Source organism: Glycine max, chromosome 7, assembly GCF_000004515.6.
Source record: "Glycine max cultivar Williams 82 chromosome 7, Glycine_max_v4.0, whole genome shotgun sequence".
In the NCBI taxonomy this organism is placed as follows: Eukaryota; Viridiplantae; Streptophyta; class Magnoliopsida; order Fabales; family Fabaceae; genus Glycine; species Glycine max.
In genome coordinates, this window is record NC_038243.2 from 20,980,031 (window position 1) to 21,000,048 (window position 20,018).

Consider the following 20,018-nt stretch of genomic DNA (forward strand, 5'->3'; position numbering starts at 1 on the left):
ATCCCAAGATGCTGGACACAGAAGGAAAGCCCACTGATGGATTGAAGCCAGAAGAAGACTGGACAAAAGAAGAGGACGAATTGGCACTTGGAAACTCCAAAGCCATGAATGCTCTATTCAATGGAGTTGACAAGAATATCTTCAGACTGATCAACACATGCACAGTGGCCAAGGATGCATGGGAGATCCTGAAAACCACTCATGAAGGAACCTCCAAAGTGAAGATGTCCAGATTGCAACTATTGGCTACAAAATTCGAAAATCTGAAGATGAAGGAGGAAGAGTGTATTCATGACTTCCACATGAACATTCTTGAAATTGCCAATGCTTGCACTGCCTTGGGAGAGAGGATGACAGATGAAAAGCTGGTGAGAAAGATCCTCAGATCTTTGCCTAAGAGATTTGACATGAAAGTCACTGCAATAGAGGAGGCCCAAGACATTTGCAACATGAGAGTAGATGAACTCATTGGTTCCCTTCAAACCTTTGAGCTAGGACTCTCGGATAGGACTGAAAAGAAGAGCAAGAACTTGGCGTTCGTGTCCAATGATGAAGGAGAAGAAGATGAGTATGACCTGGATACTGATGAAGGTCTGGCTAATGCAGTTGTGCTCCTTGGAAAACAGTTCAACAAAGTGCTGAACAGAATGGACAGGAGGCAGAAACCACATGTCCGGAACATCCCTTTCGACATCAGGAAAGGTAGTGAATACCAGAAAAGGTCAGATGAAAAACCCAGTCACAGCAAAGGAGTCCAATGCCATGGGTGTGAAGGCTATGGACACATCAAAGCTGAATGTCCCACTCATCTCAAGAAGCAGAGGAAAGGACTTTCTGTATGTCGGTCTGATGATACAGAGAGTGAACAAGAAAGTGATTCTGACAGAGATGTGAATGCTCTCACTGGGAGATTTGAATCTGCTGAAGATTCAAGTGATACAGATAGTGAAATCACTTTTGATGAGCTTGCTATATCCTATAGAGAACTATGCATCAAAAGTGAGAAGATTCTTCAGCAAGAAGCACAACTAAAGAAGGTCATTGCAAATCTGGAGGCTGAGAAGGAGGCACATGAAGAGGAAATCTCTGAACTTAAAGGAGAAATTGGTTTTCTGAACTCTAAACTGGAAAACATGACAAAATCAATAAAGATGCTGAATAAAGGCTCAGAGGTGCTTGATGAGGTGCTACAGCTTGGGAAGAATGTTGGAAACCAGAGAGGACTTGGATTTAATCTTAAGTCTGCTGGCAGAACAACCATGACAGAATTTGTTCCTGCCAAAAACAGCACTGGAGCCACGATGTCACAACATCGGTCTCGACATCATGGAACGCAGCAGAAAAGGAGCAAAAGAAAGAAGTGGAGGTGTCACTACTGTGGCAAGTATGGTCACATAAAGCCCTTTTGCTATCATTTACATGGCCATCCACATCATGGAACTCAAAGTAGCAGCAGTGGAAGGAAGATGATGTGGGTTCCAAAACACAAGACTGTTAGTCTTGTTGTTCATACTTCACTTAGAGCATCAGCTAAGGAAGATTGGTACCTAGATAGCGGCTGTTCCAGACACATGACAGGAGTTAAAGAATTCCTGGTGAACATTGAACCTTGCTCCACTAGCTATGTGACATTTGGAGATGGCTCTAAAGGGAAGATCACTGGAATGGGAAAGCTAGCCCATGATGGACTTCCTAGTCTGGACAAAGTACTGCTGGTGAAGGGACTGACTGCAAACTTGATCAGCATCAGTCAGTTGTGTGATGAAGGATTCAATGTAAACTTCACAAAGTCAGAATGCTTGGTGACAAATGAAAAGAGTGAAGTTCTAATGAAGGGCAGCAGATCAAAGGACAACTGTTACCTATGGACACCTCAAGAAACCAGTTACTCCTCCACATGTCTATCCTCCAAAGAAGATGAAGTCAAAATATGGCATCAAAGATTTGGACATCTGCACTTAAGAGGCATGAAGAAAATCATTGACAAAGGTGTTGTTAGAGGCATTCCCAATCTGAAAATAGAAGAAGGCAGAATCTGTGGTGAATGTCAGATTGGAAAGCAAGTCAAGATGTCCCACCAGAAGCTTCAACATCAGACCACTTCCAGGGTACTGGAACTACTTCACATGGACTTGATGGGGCCTATGCAAGTTGAAAGCCTTGGAGGAAAGAGGTATGCCTATGTTGTTGTGGATGATTTCTCCAGATTTACCTGGGTCAACTTTATCAGAGAGAAATCAGACACCTTTGGAGTATTCAAAGAGTTGAGTCTAAGACTTCAAAGAGAAAAAGACTGTGTCATCAAGAGAATTAGGAGTGATCATGGCAGAGAGTTTGAAAACAGCAAGTTTACTGAATTCTGCACGTCTGAAGGCATCACTCATGAGTTCTCTGCAGCCATTACACCACAACAAAATGGCATAGTTGAAAGGAAAAACAGGACTTTGCAAGAGGCTGCTAGGGTCATGCTTCATGCCAAAGAACTTCCCTATAATCTCTGGGCTGAAGCCATGAACACAGCATGCTACATCCACAACAGAGTCACACTTAGAAGAGGGACTCCAACCACACTGTATGAAATCTGGAAAGGGAGGAAGCCAACTGTCAAGCACTTCCACATCTTTGGAAGTCCATGTTACATTTTGGCAGATAGAGAGCAAAGGAGAAAGATGGATCCCAAGAGTGATGCAGGAATATTCTTGGGATACTCTACAAACAGCAGAGCATATAGAGTATTCAATTCCAGAACCAGAACTGTGATGGAATCCATCAATGTGGTTGTTGATGATTTAACTCCAGCAAGAAAGAAGGATGTCGAAGAAGATGTCAGAACATCGGGAGACGATGTAGCAGATACAGCTAAAAGTGCAGAAAATGCAGAAAACTCTGATTCTGCTACAGATGAACCAAACATCAATAAACCTGACAAGAGTCCCTCCATTAGAATCCAGAAGATGCACCCCAAGGAGCTGATTATAGGAGATCCAAACAGAGGAGTCACTACAAGATCAAGGGAGATTGAGATTGTCTCCAATTCATGTTTTGTCTCCAAAATTGAGCCCAAGAATGTGAAAGAGGCACTGACTAATGAGTTCTGGATCAATGCTATGCAAGAAGAATTGGAGCAATTCAAAAGGAATGAAGTTTGGGAGCTAGTTCCTAGACCCGAGGGAACCAATGTGATTGGCACCAAGTGGATCTTCAAGAACAAAACCAATGAAGAAGGTGTTATAACCAGAAACAAGGCCAGACTTGTTGCTCAAGGCTACACTCAGATTGAAGGTGTAGACTTTGATGAATCTTTCGCTCCTGTTGCTAGACTTGAGTCCATCAGATTGTTACTTGGCGTAGCTTGCATCCTCAAATTCAAGTTGTACCAGATGGATGTGAAGAGCGCGTTTCTGAATGGATACCTGAATGAAGAAGTCTATGTGGAGCAGCCAAAGGGATTTGTAGATCCAACTCATCCAGATCATGTATACAGGCTCAAGAAGGCTCTCTATGGATTGAAGCAAGCTCCAAGAGCTTGGTATGAAAGGCTAACAGAGTTCCTTACTCAGCAAGGGTATAGGAAGGGAGGAATTGACAAGACTCTCTTTGTCAAACAAGATGCTGAAAACTTGATGATAGCACAGATATATGTTGATGACATTGTGTTTGGAGGGATGTCGAATGAGATGCTTCGACATTTTGTCCAACAGATGCAATCTGAATTTGAGATGAGTCTTGTTGGAGAGCTGACTTATTTTCTGGGACTCCAAGTGAAGCAGATGGAAGACTCCATATTCCTCTCACAAAGCAAGTATGCAAAGAACATTGTCAAGAAGTTTGGGATGGAAAATGCCAGCCATAAAAGAACACCTGCACCTACTCACTTGAAGCTGTCAAAAGATGAAGCTGGCACCAGTGTTGATCAAAGTCTGTACAGAAGCATGATTGGGAGCCTACTATATTTAACAGCTAGCAGACCTGACATCACCTATGCAGTAGGTGTTTGTGCAAGATATCAAGCCAATCCTAAGATAAGTCACTTGACTCAAGTAAAGAGAATTCTGAAATATGTAAATGGCACCAGTGACTATGGGATTATGTACTGTCATTGTTCAGATTCAATGTTGGTTAGGTATTGTGATGCTGATTGGGCTGGAAGTGCAGATGACAGAAAAAGCACTTCTGGTGGATGCTTCTATTTGGGAACCAATCTTATTTCATGGTTCAGCAAGAAGCAGAACTGTGTGTCCCTATCTACTGCAGAAGCAGAGTATATTGCAGCAGGAAGCAGCTGTTCACAACTAGTTTGGATGAAGCAGATGCTTAAGGAGTACAATGTCGAACAAGATGTCATGACATTGTACTGTGACAACTTGAGTGCTATTAATATTTCAAAAAATCCAGTTCAACACAGCAGAACCAAGCACATTGACATTCGACATCACTATATTAGAGATCTTGTTGATGATAAAGTTATCACACTGGAGCATGTTGACACTGAGGAACAAATAGCAGATATTTTCACAAAGGCATTGGATGCAAATCAGTTTGAAAAACTGAGGGGCAAGCTGGGCATTTGTCTGCTAGAGGATTTATAGCAATTACTGTTATCTGAACGTGCTCAAACGTTAATAGCGCGTTATCTACTGGGCCAAAACAAATTCGACCGTTGCTTCACACGCCCCTCTACATTCCTCATTCAAACTTATATTTTCGTGGTAATCTCGTTTTCAGCATTCCCCAACAGCTCTCAGAGATTTACGAAACCATTCCAAAGGCTCTGCTTCTCCATGGCTACCGCACCAAAAGAAACCTCAGCTCCTGGTTCACCCTCTGTACCATCATCTCCATCATCCACCAAAGCACCATCAAACCAGGAACAACCTGAATTCCATATCCAACCCATACAAATGATTCCTGGTCAAGCCCCTGTTCCTGAGAAACTGGTTCCCAAAAGACAACAGGGAGTGAAGACTTCTGAAAACCCTAGCCTTGCAACAAGTCCTAGGGAAGTAGACACGGAGATGGATAAGAAGATCCGCAGTATTGTGAGTAACATTCTGAAAAATGCTTCTGTGCCTGATGCTGATGAAGATGTTCCAACATCTTCCACCCCAAATGTTTCTGTCCCTGATGCTGATAAAGATGCTCCAACATCTTCCACCCCAAATGCTGAAGTCCCCTCTTCATCCAGCAAAGAGGAATCAACAGAGGAAGAGGATCAAGCCACAGAGGAGACCCCTGCACCAAGGGCACCAGAACCTGCTCCAGGTGACCTCATTGACCTAGAAGAAGTAGAATCTGATGAGGAACCCATTGCCAACAAGTTGGCACCCGGCATCGCAGAAAGGTTACAAAGCAGAAAGGGAAAGACCCCCATTACTAGGTCTGGACGAATCAAAACTATGGCACAGAAGAAAAGCACACCAATCACTCCTACCACATCCAGATGGAGCAAAGTTGCAATCCCTTCCAAGAAGAGGAAAGAAATTTCCTCAACTGATTCTGATGATGATGTCGAACTAGATGTTCTCGACATCAAGAGGGCCAAGAAATCAGGGAAAAAGGTGCCTGGAAATGTCCCTGATGCACCATTGGACAACATCTCATTCCACTCCATTGGCAATGTTGAAAGGTGGAAATTTGTACATCAACGAAGGCTTGCTTTAGAAAGAGAACTGGGAAGAAATGCCTTGGATTGCAAGGAGATCATGGACCTCATCAAGGCTGCTGGACTGCTGAAAACTGTCACCAAGTTGGGAGATTGCTATGAAAGTCTAGTCAGGGAATTCATTGTCAACATTCCCTCTGACATAACAAACAGAAAAAGTGATGAGTATCAGAAAGTGTTTGTCAGAGGAAAATGTGTTAGATTCTCCCCTGCTGTAATCAACAAATACCTGGGCAGACCAACTGAAGGAGTGGTGGATATTGATGTTTCTGAGCATCAGATTGCCAAGGAAATCACTGCCAAACGAGTCCAGCATTGGCCGAAGAAAGGGAAGCTTTCTGCAGGGAAGCTAAGTGTGAAGTATGCAATCCTGCACAGGATTGGGGCTGCAAACTGGGTACCCACCAATCATACTTCCACTGTTGCCACAGGTTTGGGTAAATTTCTGTATGCTGTTGGAACCAAGTCCAAATTTAATTTTGGAAACTATATTTTTGATCAAACTGTTAAGCATTCAGAATCGTTTGCTGTCAAATTACCCATTGCCTTCCCAACTGTATTGTGTGGCATTATGTTGAGTCAACATCCCAATATCTTAAACAACATTGACTCTGTGATGAAGAGAGAATCTCCTCTATCCCTGCATTACAAACTGTTTGAGGGGACACATGTCCCAGACATTGTCTCGACATCAGGGAAAGCTGCTGCTTCAGGTGCTGTGTCCAAGGATGCTTTGATTGCTGAACTCAAGGACACATGCAAGGTGCTGGAAGCAACCATCAAAGCCACCACAGAGAAGAAAATGGAGCTGGAACGGCTGATCAAAAGACTCTCAGACAGTGGCATTGATGATGGAGAAGCAGCTGAGGAAGAAGAAGAAGCTGAAGAAGAAGAAGAAGCAGCTGAGGGAGAAGAAGAAGCAGCTGAGGAAGAGGAAGATGCAGCAGAGGATACAGAATCCGATGATGATGATTCTGAAGCCACCCCATGACCATCAGACCTTTATTTTTGCTTTTTACTCTTACTAGCTATAGGGGCATGTCCCTTTGAACAATTGATTGCTATTGGTCTGTAATATTTGCATGCATTCTACTTTTGTCAAATTCTGTCTAAAAAGGGGGAGAAGTAGTATAATAGTATATGCATGATTTATGATTTTGAGTAGTAGGATACTATGTATGCAATAGTAGTATTATGCATGATTCATGATGTTGAGGGGGAGTTGTATGTATATGATTTTGAGGGGGAGCAGAAAGCGGATGTCACATGAGATGTCTTGACATCCTGGAAAAGACTAGTAGCTGATAGAAGATGCCGCAGTGAACTGCTTCACAGCAGTAGGAGCATGGAGACAGGGGGAGCAGAAAGCTGATGTCACGTGAGATGTCTTGACATCCTGGAAACGACTTGCAACTTGCAGAATTTTGCTGTCGCCACTACAGATACCGCTGTGCTTGATTACTCTGATAATGAAAGTTGCTGATCCCACTTGCATAACTGCTCGTACCTGCTCAGGAAGTGTCTAAGTATGTTTTAGACAAAATTTGCCAAAGGGGGAGATTGTTAGTGCTTAGCTTTACTGAGCTTTAAAAGATTGGCTAAAATTTTGTTAAAACATAAGCACTTAGACAATGAAGGAAAGCTGGAGTTGCTGCACATGATGTCCAACGCTATGTCAAGGAATCAGATTGGGCTGCACAATGCACAAGGCAAGATAAAATGTCAAATGAAGAATTGAAGCTGCAGGATCCACGATGTCGGATACAATGTCCAGGACATCCTGCCCGAAAATACTGGACACATAAATCTGTTATATCTTTAACAGATTGTGCAGGATCCACGATGTCGGATACAATGTCCAGGACATCCTGCCCGAAAATACTGGACACATAAATCTGTTATATCTTTAACAGATTAATGTGCAGTTAGCAACAGATTTGGCGATCTATCTTTAGGAACGAATTAAAAGATAATTAAAGTTCGAATTACAAACTTGAATAGTTCGTTCAGGGATTAGAGATTAAAGATAAAAACTAAAAGATCAAACTGTATCTTTTAGTTCTTTAAGTGCAGATTTTTCGGGAGAATGATAGATCTCATCCAGCACAAGTTGATGCAGCCCAGTTACGCACACTGCTATATAAACATGAAGGCTGCACGAGTTCTGTACCAAGTCCGGGATTGAAGAGTTATTTTGTGAGTTTTGGGACTTGAGTGTTTTGTGAGCCACCTTGATGTTACCCTAACATCAAGTGTTGGACCTGAGTGTGTAGAGTTGATCTCTTTTGTTCAGAGAGCAATCTCTGGTGTGTATTTGATTTAATTGTAAACACGGGAGAGTGATTGAGAGGGAGTGAGAGGGGTTCTCATATCTAAGAGTGGCTCTTAGGTAGAGGTTGCACGGGTAGTGGTTAGGTGAGAAGGTTGTAAACAGTGGCTGTTAGATCTTCGAACTAACACTATTTTAGTGGATTTCCTCCCTGGCTTGGTAGCCCCCAGATGTAGGTGACGTTGCACCGAACTGGGTTAACAATTCTCTTGTGTTATTTACTTGTTTAAACTGTTCACACTGTCAAATATAATCTGCATGTTCTGAAGCGCGATGTCGTGACATCCTGTACGACATCTGTCCCCTGAATCAGAATTTCAGTCTTCATTAAACACCCCGAACACAGTAGCATCCCTGTCATACCCTAATTTCGTCCGGGAGTACTTGCAGTTGGCCCTTGAACCTTGTTTGCTCCCTTCGGAACCCTCGAAACAAGCATCGTTGTGTAATCTGTAAAGTTTCGCAACATTCCGGAAGGAAAACAAGCATCGTTGTGTAATCCGTAAGGTTTCACAACATTCCGGAAAGAAAATGGGTGTCGTTACGTAATCCGTAAAGTTCTGTAACATTTTAGAAAGAAATCAATAAAAAACACAAAAGGGGGGTGTATTTAGTGAAAAGGGGGTGCAAATAGCAACCAGACCCACTTGAGCCTTCCTGAGGGTTCTAACAGAAGGTGGTGCCTTCTGGTGGAAGCAACCCTGCTCGCCTGGGCTAGCTGAGCTCGCCTAGGCGAGCTGGGCGGCAACCACCTCCCTCTTTTCTCCTATAAATAAGGGAAAGAGGGCAGAACAAAAATGTTCAGCCCTTCTAGTATTGAGAATTCTCTCGAAATTAGTGAGAAAAATTGTTTCCGTGAAAAAAATCCAAGCCGAGGTGCTTCCATAATGCTTCCGAGACGTTTCCATGAGCGATTTCGTGGAGATTCTTCACCGTTCTTCACCGTTCTTCGTTCTTTCTTCGTCATTCTTCGGTCTTTAACCAGTAAGTTCCTGAAATCGAATCTTTCAATTCATTCTATGCACCCTTAGTGGTCCCTACTTGTTTTGCGTACTTTTATTTTCATTTCGTATGTTTTCCGTACCCCCTTTTAATGTGTTTTAACCGTTTATTTAAGCCATTATCTCGCCTAATAAATGATAAAATGAATTTCAACCAATCATTTGTGTTGTAATCTTGTTTAATCACTGTTAAAATAAAATCCAACCGATCGTTCACGCCGTTACCTCGGTTAAATAAAAAAAGGGTAAAATAATAATAAAATAATCCAAATATCTTTGAATAAAATAATCAAAAAAATCAATCGGATGTTTTTCTTTGGAAATTTTCTCGAATGAATTGACTAATAACCAAAGTGAAACTAAAGCTAAAATCAACTCACAAATCAAGCTTTTTTCCGCAAAAATCACTAAAAACCGTTTTAAGGTCCAACGCCTTAAATGGTCCTCTTTGCTTTTATCGGTTGACACGGACCGTTTAAAAGCATAAAATCAATGTGTAACTTTACCTCTTTTGTCGACCACCTCAAGAGATCGTTAATGGTCCAACGCTTTAATGTTTCTCTCCTTTCAAAATCAAAAGATCGTTTAAATGGTCCAAACACCTTAAATGACCTTTATTCAATTAAAATCTATCTTGCAGAAAAGAAGATAAAAACAACTTAACCAACGTTTAGTTTCGAAAGAACTACGTAGGTCTGATTTCCTCATCGCAATTGAGGATACGTAGGAGCGAGGGAAACACCCTTGTCGACCACACCAAAAATAAAAAATATAAAAAGCATAAAAACACAAAAAACATAAAAAAAAGGAAAAACGTCTTGAAGTCATATTTGCAAACTTGATTAAAGGATGTCATCCCTTGTGATGGACGCGTGGGGTGCTAATACCTTCCCCGTGCGTAAAAACAACTCCCGAACCTTTCACGATTAAAGTTCGTAGACCACATCTTTTCGGTTTTTCCGACGTTTTCCTCAAATAAACGTTGGTGGCGACTCCGCGCATTTTCCTCCCTTGGAAGACGCACCCGTGAGTCTCGTGTCGCCCTCCCGCCAAAGGGTAGGTTGCGACAATCCCCCATAACCTGGAGAGGCTTCAAAAAAAGTTGTGGGATGGTCAATGTCATCAAAATATAGGGGATCATCGACCTCATGATCCGGCCTATCTGCAGGTTTTGCTGGAGACCCAGCTGCCTGCTTATCCAACATAGTTAATTAACATAATTTAACTACAGTAAACAATTCAATTGAAAAAAAAAACATATAATGAGAGTAAAATACATGTTCTGATAAATGCTTCACGAGATGTGTCAGCCAAGCAAGAAAGTTGTTAAGTGTCTACCCTACTAAAATAACCTCGTCAGTGGGTACAGGAACGAGAGCATCTGCATCTTTAACCTCCTCAACACCAACCTTCACTTCCATGCAACAAAGGGATGTTGTGAACCATTGTGGATCCCTCATAAACTCTTCCTAGGGCAACCAAGCGAGAAGGATTTTCTTTGATGTACAACCCGCATTTGTCTGAGTCACCCATGTCTGGATCGGTCGCTGAGGGATCAACACAACTCCCCTTTGTGCTGACACGAGCAATTGAGGGACCAACCTTAGGCTCCGGAGGCAGTGCAAGTCCCTGTGATTGGATCTGTGATTGGAACTGGGACTGCATCTGGCTGAAGGATAACATCAACTGCCGAGTCACTTTTTCTATGATCGACTCCTCCAGCTGGTCCCTGATTTGTTGAGTCAGCTGCTCGAGTTCTTCGGGAGCCATGGAGGAAGAACTGCGGGAGGTTCATGGAGCCAATCCAAAGTATTGTTTTATGGTCACACCGGCTCCAGTAACACGCACACGGCCAGGGTCTTCTGGTCACCCAATGGCAGTAGTCAGGAGATCCTAACGTCCATGGGGGATAAAGGAACCTTGTGACGCCTACTCCTCCAAAGAATCTTGTACATAACACATATTTGTTTAGTCATTCACAGAATAAACAAAAATAATTATAATTCTTAATTGAAAATGACTTACAATCTTCTCAACAATTTCCCTTGCTGCCTCAGACGTCATCTGCCCAGTTTTCTTGGTGCAGGTCATCTTCCACTTCACGTGTCGTCTGATGGGAGATGGAGTGTCAATCACGACCTCAGTGCTTCTGGATTGAGCAGCTTCCTCCAATTTTTTCTTTGTCTTCTCATCCATCAGATTCTATTCTAAATATTCATAACCCCCATGAGACAACACGTGGGGGCCGGTGTTTTGCTTCTAGATGGCCTGCGCCTTTTTCCGCACATCTTGCAAAAATCGAACATTAATGAAACTCATTATTACAATGTATTATAATAACTAAATTTTTACTGGAAAACAATTAAAATGACAAAGTACATACCTCCCACGAGGGGTCTCTACGGGTCTAACAAAACTGGGTCCATTTCTCCTTGCTAATGCCGTATTTTTCACAAACAATGTCATCCACATTGTCCTTGTCGGCTGCAAGTGCCCATTTCCTCGTCAAATCAAATTTAAACTGTCTCAACGGCTCCCCGACAGTCTGAAGTATTTTCTTCTTTGTCCTACCATCAGATGCTTCAAGGATATCAAATTCAGCATGACAAACAATAAATTAGGCTTTATTGTTAGTAAATTATAAATTTTGACTAATAAAGAAAATGAAAGATGAAAACTAAAATATCTGAATATCCTCCCATATCAAATCCTTCTAAGCAATAGGGACTTCCTTCCAAGTCTCGTATGTCACGACGACCTTATCACGAGCGACAATCCCCAAATATGTTCTTAATTTCTTCTTGTGGGGACCGTTGGTCTTCTCGGTCGTAGGATCGACATGGACCACTGGTCTCTCTGCCCCAAGTAGTCTAGTTGCCAATGATCATAGCCGTGTGGCTTTGCGTGTCTGCTTCAAGGTAGACGGAGACTGTGATGGTACTGCAAGAGGAAGAGGAGGAGGAGAAGGAGGAGGAGGAAGAGGAGGCGAGGCAGGTGGAGTAGCCATGAGCCTGTAAAGAAAAAACTTGACTTAGTTAACATTATCAAAAAACTGAATTAGTTATGTAAATTAATGTACTGAAGTGAAATACATAATAAGAAAATTACATTAGACGATGTTAATTAATTCTCCTTCATCATGATCATTACGATTAGCATGAACTTCGTCAGCCTCTTCTTCTCTAACGATGTTAGGAGTCATTTGTGTGGACAAAGGACTAACATAAGTATGAATGTATGAATCATCATCTTCTACATCAACACCTATTGTTTTCCCCTGTAGAACCACGGACCACCTTTCATCACAAGGGTCTTGAACATAAAATACTTGTTTAGCTTGTTCTGTCATGATGAAAGGGTCATTTTGGTAAGCTAGTTTCTTTAGGTCTACCAACGTAAATCCTACATGATCAGTCCGTACACCGGTGTTGCTGTCAACCCATTTACATTTGAAAACACAAACAGTAAATTTGACATAGTTAAGCTCCCAAATTTCATCAATGAACCCAAAGTAAGGGATGGAAGCTACACAGGAATTGTCATCATGTACACTTGCGAAGTGTTGAGATTCAACCCTTAGGGTGACCCCACTATTTTGCATTGTACTTTTCTCGTCCTATGCTTATGTATAAAAGGAATACTTGTTTATGTGTTATCCTTGCCAAGTTATAACATTTCTTTTAGGCCCATCTGCTAGCTTTCTTAATGTTTCAAAAGCATTTTCGTCAACAAAGATTGTATCTTTAAACCAATCAAAGAAAATCTTGTTATGCTTTTTCAAGACCCAGTTCTTTGACATTTTTGGATTACTTTGTTTGACTAAACCTTCATGCTGAAGTATGTATGGCAAAACTTCATTACTGTTATTCAAGACATACAAGTGAGCTTGTAACAAATCTTCTAGACTTGGAGTGATAACATGCAGTCCTCTTGAACCCTTACCGTCTACTCTGTCGTCATGGCGAGACTCAGGAAGCCCAACAGGTTTAGCCTTTTCAATGTACTCTGAACAAAATTCAATGGCTTCTTCTACAATGTACCTTTCAACAATAGATGCTTTGGGATGATGTAGATTCTTCATATACCCTTTTAAGATCTTCATGTATCGCTCAACTGGGTACATCCACCGCAAATAAACAGGACCACAATATTTGATTTCTCGGACCAGATGAACAATTAAGTGAACCATGATGTCAAAGAAAGCATGAGGAAAATACATCTCCAACTGACACAGTATAATTACAGCCTTGTTTTCCAAGTCATCAAACTTGAAAGGATCAAGGACTTTGTTACATATGGCATTGAAGAAAAAACATAGGCGAGTTATGGCTAACTTGACTTTGTTAGGAAAAATGTCTTGTATGGCCATGGCTAACAATTGTTGCATCAAGACGTGACAATCGTGAGACTTTAACCCTACCAGCTTAAGCTCCTTCAACTGCACAAGGCTCTTAATATTTGAAGAGTATCCTTGTGGGACTTTGACCCGCCGAAGACACTGACAAAAACTGATCTTCTCCTTTTTCGACAAAGTATGACAAGCTGGAGGCAAGTATATTTTTTTCCCATCAGACCTTGGATGCAACTGCGATCATATGCCCATCTCAGCTAGATCTTAACGGGTATTCAAACCATCTTTCGTCTTGCCTTGAATGTTAAAGAGCGTCCCAATGACACTATCACATACATTTTTCTCCACATGCATAACATCAATACAATGTCTAATATCTAGATCAAACCAGTACGGAAGATCAAAGAAAATCGACCTATTCTTCCACATGCAAGTCTGACTTTTTTCCTTCTTTTGGGTCTTTCCAAATATAGTATTCAAGTGTTGAACCCGCTAGAAGACCTGCTCACCAGTCAATAGTATCGGCGCAGTTTCGTGCTCTTGACTTCCATTAAATGCCTTTTTTCAATCACCTATAAGGGTGATGAGGTTTTAGAAAACACCGATGCCTAGTGTACACTGTTTTTCTACCATGTTTCAATTGTATGTAGCTTGTGTCTTCTTTATAGATGGGACATGCATGATGACCCTGAACACTGTAACTGCTCAGATTCCCATATGCTGGAAAGTCACTAATGGTACAAAAAAGCATTGCACGTATTTGAAAAGTCTCATTCCGAAACCCATCAAACACTAAGACCCCCTCGTCCCACAACTTTGTCAGGTCTTCAATCAATGAACCTAGATAAACATCAATGTCATTTCCAGGCTATCTTGAGCTCGATATCATCATAGACAATATCATGTATTTCCACTTCATGCACAACCAAGGAGGCAAATTGTAAATTACTAGTAGAACTGGTCATGAACTGTGTTGAGTGCATAAATTGCCATATGGATTCATTCCATCACTGGCTAATCCAAGCCTAAGATTTCTTGTCTCTTTGTCAAAATTCGGAAACAAACAATCTATCTTCTTCCACTGGGAGCAATTAGCCGGATGATGGATCATTCCATCGCAGTTTCTCCCATTTGCATGCCATGTAAGGTCTTTAGTATCGTCTGCATTAGCAAAAAGACACTTAAACCTTGGAACGATCGGCAGATACCATAAAACCTTCACTAGGGGGCCCTTCTTTGAGTTTTCATCAATACTACACTCCTCATCATCCTTGACTATGTACCGTGATACCCCATACTTAGGGCATTTGGACATTTCTTCAAATTCATGTTTGTACAATATGCAATCATTCGGGCAAGCATGAATCTTCTGATACTCCATTCTCATCGGACACAGTATCTTCTTCGCCTGATAGTAACTTTTAGGTGACGTGTTTTCCTTTGGAAGCATATCATGCACTACTTTCAACAGTGAACTAAAGCTTTTGTCACTCCACCCATATCTGGCCTTCACATTAACCAAACTTAAAACTACTGACAACAGCGTCATGGAATTCTTGCACCCCGGATACAAAGGCTTCTTTGAATCACTTTACAATGTATCATACATAGAGGCATGTGCTTGCTGAAAAGACTCTTGTCCAAGGTCATGAATCATATCCTCCAAGCGATCTCCCATTTCTACATCAAACGGTTCAGATTAGGATCCACTCTACATGTCTGTCAATTCACCATGTCATATCCACGTGGTGTAATTCTTCTTAATCCCATCACACAATAGATGCTCCCATATGTCGTTCAGTGTTTGTCGTCTTCCGTTCAAACAATTGATGCAAGGACAATAATATTTTCCGTCCTCATCCAGTTGACTTCTTTCAGAGGCAAATTGCAATAACTCTTCGACGCCTTCCTCATATGCAAGGCTCATGCGACTTTCATTCATCCAACTTCGATCCATCTAAATAATAACTCCGTGATACTCACAAAGTTATTCAATGCATAAAAATCTCACTTTTTATTATAGGTGTGGCCCTATACCATTTAGGAAGACCTTTTTTTATGGTAGCTTCATATGTCAAGGTTAATTCTATTTTGTTAAATTTGACAAAATTTTGGCAGCATTTCGCATTGGTCTCCAAGTACATAACATGAAATCAGTGAAATTAATTTGCCAATAATCAAGTATGCACTCAAAGAACAACTAGAAATGCATTGTACTGAAATTTCATCAAATTCAACAAAATATTGTTAACCTTAACGCATGAATCTACCATAAAAATATCAGCCTCCACAAACTATCCAAACGGACAATTCAAGATTGAATACAATGATTAATGCAAACTATCCGCAAGAATCATTGCATTTAGTCTCAAACGAGAATCTAAGGTTCACTCATAATGAACACAATATGTATATCATATATCAGTTGTCATTAATGGTAGTGAACAAGTAATAAAAACATTAATTGGTAACAAACATTTGTACATGTTATGATGAGCAGCACGGTCCAAAATGAAGGGAACAATCTAACAAATAACTCAATGACCACCTACATCAATCATCATTCCGACAAAAAACGGATATCAATATGTGACAATGAGTAGGCTTAAAGTATGACAAAAAAATCAAATTTTCCAATCATATGAACCTTTGAACTAGAATGGAATAAACAAGTGAATAAGGACGTAGCCAAGTTTCTTTCGTGCAGATCCAATAACATGATTCTGCATGAGATTATGGTTGTGTTTCCCCCCCTAGTATTGCCCTTGGGATGGACATGTTTGTTTGGGCCCTTATGAGTGATGGGACATTCTCTACAAAGTCTACTTATGATCTTTTAGCTTGCCCATATGTCCAGATTGACCCCTCTTTGAGGAATTGTTTGTGAAGAATCCCTGGTAGACCTACAACTAGGGACCTTGTCTGACCTTGAGCCTGAGTCTGACTTACATCTCAGGCCCAATGTTTGTAATATGGATTTAGCTATATGGGTGGAGCTGAATATAACTTTAAAGGGTGTTATGGGGGTTTTGTGGATTGGCATATTTGATTTATTGAAGGGGGCTGAATATAACTTTAAAGGGTGTTATGACTCATGTTATTTTTTATATAGATTGTAAGGGGGTAATGGATACAATTAGTGACCCCAAAGCTAATTTTTTCGAGCTTGGGTCTATTGTTTCTGAGTGTAGATCCCTACAATTAGCCAAGTGCAATGCATACAAACTACACAATTCTTTATTGGCATAAAATGATTCCCTCTAACTAACAACATTTGTAGCAGTCTATCAGTTCAAATTAAATTGTCGCATAGCCAATGGAAGAAAAGACTGAAGGTTACAAGGCTTACCTTTGCTTTTGAAGTAGAGACTGGTTGTGGCTAGTCTTCTACTGATGTTGGCTTGTACTGAACATCCAGGACCAAACAACATACATCAATCATTGTTAACTTCTTAATACTGGTTTTTCAATTAAACAAACCAAATATTTGAATTCACCAAAAATAGATGTTTATTCCTTAAACATAGAAAGAAAAGAACGCACCTCAGGAAATGTATCAGCACTACACAATTGCATGGAAATAAGCAGGATTGTTAGTAGGATTAACAATGCCTTTTTAAAGCCACTTCCAATTTTTGGAGATGATACTGCCACTTCAAACAACCCTTTAAACAGTGGATCAGAGCTATCATTTTGAGAACATAATGAACAAAATTCTAATTGCATTTTAATTGTTCCAGTATATTTTTTTATTAGTAGTTAATATAATTAGAAAAACTAACAATTACAGCCAGTTATAGCAACAAATCAGTATCGATATAGCTAATAATCTCGACAATAAAAAAACAACTAAGATACAATCAGAATTTTTCTTAACTAAGTATTTTTCTAACTTTTCCTTGTTTACATGCATTGTTCTCTTGTAAATACAACCACTAAGTAAATGGGAATCTCATCTGAACAATAAAGAATAGAAATTGCTTCATTTTTATCATATAGCTGAGAGCCAAGAAGGGTCAGTGAAGGCAACTTTGGTAATGGTACACTTTGGTTCAAGATGATTAAGAAGAAAAGTATGATTGATTCTGGGCTTAATGATACTAGACTTAGCACGAGTGCACATAGGGTTCACATTTGGAGGTCTGTCCAATGAAGAATCAGTATTGATAGAAGCTAGCCTGGTATTTGGGTGTTAATCGGTGCTGAGATTCTGAACAGTATGGGTGGGATTTGGGTTCTAGACACTATTTGTGGGATTTGGGTTCTGAATAAGGTTGGTGGGTGGGATAAATAAATTTTCAGGGCTAATAAATGGAGAAGCAGTTTGTGGAAAAGGTAGAGGAAGGGAAATAGAGGGTAATGAAACAGTGTTACTAGGTACATGGGGAGAAGTAGTTTGTGGAGAAACACTAGACTCTCTGTCTCTCTATTATGTATACCTTCCCTTTTTAACCACTGCCCCCTCCTTCAGCATTTATTATTTTCTTACTCTACTTGACAATTCACATTATATATATTACTATCAATCAACTCTCTCAGTTGACACATGATGGACCAATGAATCAACCACACTTGCACTTAATCAATGTGAATCTTTCATGATGTAATGCACGTAGTTTAAAATATCTTTGGATTTCTTTGGCCTAGCCAGGCAGCCAACCAAGTTTTAGCACTAGTGTCAATGCAATGCAATGCAAATGAAAAACGCTTGACTAGCTTTCAGGTTTGAAGTGCATCTATGTATCTTTCATGATGTAAGTGCATCTTTATCCCTTCCATGTATTATCTACAAAATATAGTATTTCTTCTATACTGAGACAAACCAATTGAAATCAGCAACAACAAAATCGATTAATGCAGGTCCAATCAACACTACTCCAACAGGGGAACACACCAAACCTAGTGTATATATAAGAATTGCACATATTACTACAAGGTAGCACTGGGGGTACTTGACAGCCTCCAATAGTAAATAGAAACCATTAACATAAACTATCTGCTCACAAAAGCTACTAAACACATTTGGTCCATCACAAAAGCTACCAAAATTGTATAAGGCGCTACTTAAAAATATCAACCAAACCACAATGAATCTTAAATAAACTATGTGTTCATTGCTAAATTTTATAGCTTAAAAGGATTCTAGAAGAGTTACAAATAAGGATCCTTGAAGATATGGGTAGCTAAAATCCAAATCAGATTAGATTGTATTCTCCTTTATTCTAGGAGATTCAGTTAGTTGATATCAAGATCAGATTATGCAGATCTGATTTCATTCTCCTCTATTTTCCTACCTTGGCAGCATCAACTCAGACAACAAACATGGAAGCAAATAGATCCTATACAAACTCCAAAAACGAACAAAATTGATATTTTTCTTCAATAATTTAAATACTTAAAAATTAAATACCTCTTAAGTTTATTGAAAGTAGGCGAGCAGTGTATCAAGCGATACCCTATAGATATTCATAACCAAAAATGGTGTAAGCATAACAATAATATCTAATCCTTCTAATGTACTAAACTACAATTTCAATCAATTGTTAATCAATACATGCAACAAGGTCAATCGTGCACAAGCAGGTGTATGAACTAGTATCATCATAGAGATATCAACAGCATCTTAAAGGAAAAATTTACATAGACAAATCAAAACACATGCACTCCAACAAAACCAGGGACTGCAATTGTAGTGGCCATCAAGAAACTTAAACCACAAAGCTTTCAAGGACACAGAGAATGGCTTGTATGTCCAAGCCCAACACAAACTCTTAATCTGTTTTCTAACTGTTTGGTCTTGCTAGGTGTTGACTAATTTTCTTCCATTTTTGTTTGCAGGCAGAAGTCAATTATATAGGCTAGCTTCACCATGAAAATATGGTCGAACTTATTGGTTACTGCACAGATGGTAAAAACAAGCTTCTAGTTTATGAGTTTATGCAGAAGGTAAGTTTGGAAACCTTTTAACAGCAAATCACTTTGAAGACAAATTTTTCCCCACTAGCACAACATGTCCCAGTATTACAGGGAATGTGAAATGCTCCACCCTACAAACCAGAGTCATGAAGCATAATTTCTATAACAATGTAACTAATTGGGGCTAGGTTGATTAAGTCCATAACTATTTTCAGTATATTTGTCTACTTAAATACGTTGAAATAATAGCATTAGGAGTCTTAATCTATTAATGAGTTTAGGCTTGCACTAGAAATACCACACTTGTACTTGACCTGACTATAAGTAAGTATAGCAAAGTCCAGAAGGTTAGTATCCATACTGATAAATAATTGTCAACTACTATTGTTGTGCTATGCCAAATCAGAGCAAACATGATGTCAAATAAGCTCTTAATGAGGTAATTTTGCTTCAACTTTTCATCGAACACATGATGAAGAATCAAAGCAAACATTTAAATGCATTAAATCAAGTGGCTACAAACATGGTCACAAAACTATTTAGTGATATGAATATGCTGCAAAGGAAAAGCTTTAGGCAATATACATTGAGCAAAACTATTTGCACATTTTTATATAAAGCAGCTTGCAGCAAAGTGACCACCATTTACCTCAATGAAAATCAAACCTTTTGAGCACGACTGAGTTCTTGCAGTGAGCACCCCAAATGGAATGCAAACTAAAATGAACCTAGGTAAGCTCCTTGCAGCAGAAACAAGCA